Consider the following 8,354-nt stretch of genomic DNA (forward strand, 5'->3'; position numbering starts at 1 on the left):
GGGAAAGGGCTGTTATCTCTGCATTACCAGAGCCCAACAGATACACACTGGTTCTTATCCATCCACCCATCCATCCAACAAACATTTACTAATCAACTACTCTCAGCCAAACACAAACATCCATCATACAGTCCCAGGTCTTAGGAGTTTATAGTTTTGTGGGCAATATAAACAAGGAAAATGGACACAAGTGTTAGAAAGTGTTCTAGTTAACAGAAGTGTGTACGGGCATTAGGTTCACTCCCACCTGGAGGGTGGCTGGGGAAAGGGCCCATATCAAAGGAGAGCTAGGCTGAATCTTGAGGGATAAGAAGAAGCTTCTGAGTGTACAAGGAAGGGGAGGGCATTGCAGGCAGAAGGAGTAGGAAGAGGAAGAACAACATAAACGGTGCTCGACATTGAACATGGATAGAGCATTGGGGGTTTGAGTTGGGAGAGGAGAGACAACTGGAGAGCAGGCAGAGAATAAGGGAACTTCACCATACACTGCAGAGAGAGGAGTTCACACACAGGCACCGAGGAGCTGGAACAGGTCTACTTTACACATGGATAGATTTGTAGTCAAACGTTTGATGTATTCATGATGGTGTCACATCTCCCAAGACACACAATGAGTACCTAAATGCAGTTTGAACACAGAAGGGCTCTAATGAGTGACAGGAATGCTTTGGAGCTGGCAAAACTTTCAGGGTCCCTCTGTGTTCACCCTGGGACCAGTCCTGGCTTCCATAAGGCTTGAAGTGGTACGAAGGGGCGGCTCAGGGGGTAGTGGGCTGCCATTGCTCCAGCTGCCCTCAAGGCTGCTACACTAAGCATGGCTGCCCACGTGGCCCCTTAGGCATGCTGCTGTGGGGGCTCAGGTGAGAGACCCTTGGTACCAGCCGCCCTTTTCAACCTCAGAGAATGAAGTTTTTTGGTTTGGGGTCGTGCCTTGTTTTCAGAGTCTAATTCTTTAAGAAGCTCTCTCTGGCCCTCTCCAGATTTGACTGCGGGGGGCACTGACTCTGGCTCTAACTGCAGTCTCTCTGGACAGATGTTTCCTTGCCTTCTACCTCTATGCAGTGCTGTGTGATACTGAACTCAGTAACACTGACAGCTACCATTTACTATGTACCTACTGTGTGCTGGGCTCAGTGCTAAGAGCTTTATATGCATGATCTCTAATCATCACAGCAACTTTGAAAAGTTGGTATTTTGGATCCCAAACTGACTAGAAGAATAAGGAAAATCTTTCTAACTTGAGGGACTTGAAATTCAGCCAAGGTCAGGAGTACGGGCTGCCTCCCTACAGGCTCTGCCATACATTTGGAAAGTCTCTCTTGCTGCCCCGACTCTGCAAACAACCATGTCCAGAGGAAATGGGAAAGTGTTATTCTAAAGTTTTCCCACAGCAAACCTCACCTTGTGTTCTTGGTTAAATTGCATCACAGGCTCATTCCTAACCCAGAGACTAGCAAAAGGAATGGAGTGACCACCACTTTTGGAGAAAATGAGGCCCATTGCTGGATTAGAAATGGTTTGACTTCTAAAGGGAGAGCTCTGATGGGGAGAAGTAGATTCCTTAGCAAACAGGAGTTCCCTAGGAAGGAAGAAGAGAAAAATGGTTGTGGGGTAGGCAAACAACAGTGTTCATTGCCAACTCCTAGCACAAACTTCTTAGAACCAGCGAGCCACCAGTAGGAACTTTATCTTGCTTAGACAGACAAAATTGAAAACACTGAAATAAAAGGTGGGGCTTGTGCTGTTGGGAAGACGGTTTTATCTACTCCAGGCCTAAATGTTTTTCAATGAGGTTATCGAAATGATATTTATTTAACAAATAAGTATCCCATTACAGTAGGTATCAGTACCTGCCATTTGCAGGTAAGAAAACAGACCCAGGAAGGTTAGGAGACTTTGTCCCGGGCTTCCCAGCAAGGAAGTGGCAGATGTGGGATTCAAGCTCAGGTGTTGGGTCCAAAGCAGATGCTCTCTCTGCTGCTCTACAGAGCAAATTCCAAGGTCTTAAAGGAAGGATAACACAAGCCTGAAAGGGGTCCCAAAGACCATCTATTCTAACCCCCTCGTGAGCTTGCCTCCATGCCATGGCATTTTTCCCACTGGGCGCTTGTCCAGCCTCCCCTTGAACCCCTCCATGGAACAGGCAGGAATTCACATCTATGAAAAGAATGCTGAGTGTCCCTCATGGAGCAGGAGCCCACTCCTCAGGGAAACTGAGTGCCTGCACCCAAGGCACACACGACTTTCAAGTTAGAGGGAACACGTCATAGTGTCATTCAGGATCTCAGATCCAGGATCAGGGAGAGGCAGCACCTGTGTGCATGACAGCATGTGAGATAGAATCCCAGCCTTGCTTGTGAGAAAGAAAAAGAGTGGTCCCAAACAGAAGTGAATTTAAATTCACATGGCAAGGTTTTTCTGAAAACACACCTGAGCACATTTCTGTTTGAAATCTATTGGTGATGTTTCTACCAGCTGGTGGTCTATCTGAGCACCAGCTCCATCCTAAGCTAGGCTTACTCCACACAGCAGATAGAGGCTCAGCAAAGCTTAACTAGGCCTGTCATGAACTCGACCCACAACTGAAATGAGACATTCCTGTTATCTTATTCCTAGTCTAACTTTTATCTGGATAATTCTTTTTGTCTATACACGTCCAACCCCCAAACAATCTATGAACTGGATATCTTTTGTCGTAAATAAAAAAAATAAAGCATTGACAAGTGTTCAACTTAAATACTCCTTAAAGGGGCACTAATTTAGAAATATATCAATATAATTAAATACTTAAAAATTTGTTTTTAAAGAGGCAGAATTAAGTCAGTTGATATGAAATGATCTCTAAGATATGTTATTAAGATGCAGCACAGTGGCATCAGTATGCTAGCTACCATTTATGTTTAAAAAATGGTATATTGAGTGGGACTTTCTTGTTTGAGTAGAATTGGAAGGGGAAAGCTGAGGATTATGAAGGATAAATAATGCACCTTGTATAGAAAGCCACCAACAACAGGCCAGAATTCCTTTCTAGGGCTTTCTTAAAGATGAAACAACTGACCTTACAGCTATCAGCACACACTCCCCACCTTCTCACCCTAGTTGGCCTAGTAAGGAGTGTTGGAGTTTTTCCTTTCCCACCACGCCCCCCTGCAAGCCACATGAAATGGGCCCCAAGAGAAACATCATTAAAGATTGGTGTTTACTTGCAAGAAGAGGAGGCTGGTGCCTCATTTACCAGTTAGTCAGCTGCTTAGGTATAGTTGACGCATTGATCTGCCCTGTGCCTCCTGACCAGGGGCAAAGAGCCTTGGGAGAAATCGCAGAGTCTGGCTTGAAAGAGACATGTGAGTCTCCCATGGGCAAGTGCACATGGAAGGTGACAGCCTTGAGTTGTCTTGTTTCCTATCACTGGGCAAGGAGAGCCCAGCATAAGAGGCTGTGGGGTGTACACAGAGGCAGAGGCTGAAGGGGCTGGAGGAGGTCAACGTGCAGCTGGATCTGCCACATTGGGGAAGCCATGTATGTGAGAGAGCCTCTTTGAAGAACTTATCTGGCAACCTCAAACAGCCTGTTTGAGGGTGCCAGCCATTAAGATGGTTAGTGTTGGCCAGTGAGGCCATGAGCATTCACAGAGAAAGAACCATAACATGGGAAGTTCAGTAAGGAAAGTTACCCTCCCTCTCCATTGCCTCTCCCAGTCCCCAACTTTGATAAAGGAGAGGCAGGAGCTGTCATTGAACCTGATCATGACCCATCCCTCTCTACTCCAAGAGGAAAAGTGAAGGGACAGGAGTAAGAGACATATATGCCCCCTGCCCACTGCAGGTGCCCCCAGGTCATGATGGGGGTGGGTGGTTTGAGTAGATATGATTGTAATTTTAGACTAGATTAGACCAGAATTTTTAACAGCTAAAAGTGAGAAGAAAGCTATGGGACCCCTTCATTTTCTGCCTCCCTTGTAGGGATGGGAGATTGGACAGAGCACAGTTGTAAGTTGTGATCAGTTAAACCCCCGCCACCGCCCCACATTTTAGGTTAGTTTCCCACAGCTCCATATATGTGGTTATGGGCAGACTGTCTCTGGAAGGATAGAGAAGAAATGAGGAAATGCCTATTGAAGAGTGACTTGCAGACTGACCCCAGGCCTGGTATACTTCCTGCATATCTTTTGTGCTGGTTTTTGTTTGCTTGTTATCACATACAAATATTACACAAAATAGGCAGAAGGCATGCCAAAGCAGTGACAGGGAACAGGGAGGATGGAAGAATGGAGACAGGACCCTTATATCTCAGAAAAAAATCAACCAAATTTATCTCTTTAAGGTAACAGGTTCACACTGAGGTGCAAAACTCAAGTCTATTATTTGCCCCAGAAGGAGTGGGTGCCGGGGTGATGGAAGCTACTCTGCACACGGTTTGGGCCTGAGGGGCAGATGAAGTGAGAATGAATGAGGATACTCACAGACAAGTTGCATGCTAGAATTGGCCTATCCAGGTGGCAGGAGACAGAAGAGACGCTGGGATGCACACAGCCCTCCACCTGCCTGTTCTCTGCCTAAAGGAGTCTCTTACCCACGTCCTGGGTCATGAGAACATTCCAGAAAGTGGAACTTGACCCTGGCCTTCCCCACCAGACTGCCTGCGAAGGAAAACTCACTTCATTCAAGGATGAGTAGTCAGAAAGTACCATCACGAGATCTGTGTACAGATAATAACAGAGGAAAGGGGTCTGGGACAGGGAGAGAAGAAACATCACCACGGTATTACAGACATATGTACAGGATTCTCCCTGTGACGCTGTTTGTAATAACGATAATAATAATAATAACTTTAAAACTTGAGAATGGCCTAAATATCCATGAATAAGGAACTAATTATACAAATCATGGTACATCTATATAAGTAGTTCTTTTGAAGCCTATTTTGTGTAATATTTGTACGTGATAACAAGCAAACAAAAACCAGCACAAAAAGTATGCAGGAAGTATACCTGACCTGGGGTCAGTCTGCAAGTCATTCTTCAAGAGGCATTTCCTCATTTCTTCTGTATCCTTCCAGAGATAGTCTGCCCATAACCACAAAATCATGAGTTCTGTCTGTACATGCTAATATGGAAAGATATTCAAGATATATAACTTTAAGTGATTTATTAAATAGGCAACATATAAACATAGTATAAAATCCTAATAATACAAAAGGGTATACAGTGCAAAGGAAGTTGCTCTTTTTTTAAAAACCACAAATATGTTTATTCCTCTAAAAACAGCATACCATCTTTCCAGTTTTCAAAATGTTATTATCAATTATCTGCAGATTACTCTCATTAATCTAATTTTTAAAAATCTCAGATAGAGCAGAGCAATTCACCAGCACCATCATCAAGCAAGCTACAAATCTATCCTTTACCATAGCAAGGAGACACTTAAGATCAAGTCAAGAGAAGAGCTTTCAGTGTTTACAGAAGGGGTACTCACATCCATTTGTCACACATTTCAGGGCCCCATATCCCCCTTCTAAACGGTCTAATTCCTAACCCAGTTTATTTTTATAGTCTGAAAACAAGAAGTCACCCAAGTGAGATATTCCTTCAGAGCACTGTTGAAAATGGATCAAACATGGAGATTCTCCAGATCCCTGTTCTCAAGTGTTAAAAAATATTTTATATTAGCACATAGAGCATCATTAGATATACTGTTTTGTTCTAAAGAGTTTGTGTTTCTTGCTTTTTGATGATGTCTTCAATTTCTTCTGAGACCTTTCCTGTATAGTCATTTGGTTCTATTGCTTTTAACTTCTCTTGATACTCCAGTGGCAAACCATTTTTATTTTTGCACCCATGCAAATAATCTTTTTATACTGTGAAGACGGAGGAGCACTTTCGTAATTTGTCATCAGATAACTTTGACAGGTTACTTCTCTTCCTTCTTGAGTTGAAACTTTAACTTCTATTACAACATATGTTCCTTTTTTGTTGTTTTTTTTTTGAGAGGGAGTCTCGCTCTGTCGCCAGGCTGGAGTGCAATCGCGAAATCTCGGCTCACTGCAAGCTCCGCCTTCCGGGTTCAAGCAATTCTCCTGCCTCAGCCTCCTGGGTAGCGGGACTACAGGCTCCCGCCACCACGCCCGGCTGTTTTGTATTTTTAGTAGAGACGGGGTTTCACCATGTTGGCCAGGATGGTCTCGATCTGCAGGCGGGCCACACAGAAGCCCGCCGCCGAGGGGTTTCGCAGGTGGATACTCTCGTCAGCAGGTTGCTACCGTAGGCGAAGTACAGAAAACTGTCCTCATCCGGGCCCGGGACGTCCCTGCAGCCCGAGTTCGCCAGGTCTCATTGCTGCCTGCACGGGAGCCTGGAGCAGAGCTGTGAGGAGCCGCCAGAGAGCGCAGTGCGGCGGCCCGGGACCCAGGCCCAGTGACTGCCTCGCCACCGCCTCCAGGAAGTTGCGCTTTTACCTCATCCCTCAACAGTTCAGATCCTCTCACCAGGGGCAACCCCTATTTTTGGATTCTTGTGCTAGGATATGTTATTAAATTTTTTTAAAAAGGTCAGACCAGCGTATAATTCCATATGTGTAAAATTTAGAAGATTACATATATATTTGCAGGTGTGGGTATGTGTACAATATATATAATATGTTATACATATACACAATATATAAAAGCAATATATATTATTTTTTCTAAAAAGGGACTGATGACTCTATTAATTAATTAATAATTTCCCCATCAGTCAGATGGGGAAGGGGCTTATTTTCCATCTTTCTTCATTGAATATTTACCATATGCACTTTCACTTGTCTGTTTAATCTTTTTATTTATTTAAAGTAGGTACTAGGATGTAGGGAAGTGGAGAAACCCGTTTGGACTAGACTTTAAGGAACTGTGGCAGAAGGGTATGAGATACAATAATAGCTTGAGGGAATAGCAGGATTGAGAAATAGCATCTTTCATTTAAGGGAACCTTGACTATGTTTGTTTTATTTTTTTCCTTTTGCAGAGGAAGCAACTAGTTGAAGGGGGAAATATGAGAGAGAGAGAGACAGAGAGAGAGAAAGAGGTTGCTTGATGGAGCAAAGTCACCAACAGCACTGGAGGAGGGGACAGAGGGCCAGGCAGTGGGGCTGACCTCGGAGAAGAGGGGTGCACCTTTGGAGGGTGCACCGGTGGGGAGGGGACAGACAGGGAGGATGCTGAGGCTGAGGATGGGCAAGCTAACTGGCCACAGTGCAAGCCAAAGGGACGAGGGATTCCACACTCTGGACACACGGCCGAAATAGCCAACTGTGGGTTCCTGGCTACAGAGGAAGTGAGTGGAGCCAGGAGAAGATAAGAGAGCAGAATGGAGAGGCATTAAGTCAAGATGAAGAATAAAAACTGGCTCAGTGCCAGGGTTTAAAGAAACAATAATATTTTTAAAACGTTATGCCCAGTGACAGGAAATTCAGGCTCTGGGTGACAGGAAATTCGGTAGCCACTCGGTGGCTGCTGGGCTACATGACTAAATTTGTGTAGCAATGTCGAATGCTGAAACAAAACGATAAAAGTTTTTTAAAAAATACTTTCAAGGTTTTGGGAAATATAATTTTTGTTAACAAGACCCCACAATGAAATGAGGTCTATTTAATTAGGGAGGCAGTACTTCTGGAGGAAAACAAATTGCCTAGGCTGTCAATTTAGCAATGCAACAAAACATGAAATCAATAGTTTATTAATATCAGATGTATGGGTATACACCTGCCTTATACAGAAGTAAGAGCTACCTTCATACACCTGGTTGCAAAGAAATTAAACATGAGCTGAGATGCTCAAAGGAAATGAATCACTTAGGGATAGAGCATCTCTAATTAGAAAGGACAGTTTGTCCCACCCAGAAACAATCTCTGGGCTCATGTGTAGAGGGAACTGTCACTTGGAATGACTTGTCAAAAGGGCTTCAGGTAAAACTAAAGTTGAAACTGAAAGATAAAACTCTGAGCTAATAATAACTATTGACCCACATCACCAGAAAGTTTTGGAAACGAATCAAGAGGAAACAACAGCCGCTTAGCCCTTCCTCACCCAAGAATCCTCTCTGCCATTCCTTTCCATCCAGCACTTTTCCTGTGTGTGATAACTTTTGGCTTTCATATTTCATTACTCCTCCACAGAATATGAGGTTCAATTACAGGACTCTCACACAGATAGATGAGAAGTGTACTTGTGACAAAATGTTCTTCAGTGGGCTTCTGGCTAATGTATTTTTGGCACATCCAAATTATGAAAGAGGACACAATTGTTGATAAAACCAAGGAAGGCATGTATGTGCTGAGTATTCTGTGTCTAAAATCCAAGTAGGCTGGGCGCAGTGGCTCACG

General features: G+C 44.0%; 1 pseudogene; it reads right to left on the reverse strand.

Annotated features, from left to right (window-relative positions):
• Positions 1–5,132: 5,132 nt before the first annotated feature.
• On the reverse strand, positions 5,133–8,134 carry LOC129492669 (gamma-glutamylcyclotransferase-like; annotated as a pseudogene).
• Positions 8,135–8,354: the final 220 nt, after the last annotated feature.

The sequence above is a fragment of the Symphalangus syndactylus genome, chromosome 11, assembly GCF_028878055.3.
Source record: "Symphalangus syndactylus isolate Jambi chromosome 11, NHGRI_mSymSyn1-v2.1_pri, whole genome shotgun sequence".
In the NCBI taxonomy this organism is placed as follows: domain Eukaryota; kingdom Metazoa; phylum Chordata; class Mammalia; order Primates; family Hylobatidae; genus Symphalangus; species Symphalangus syndactylus.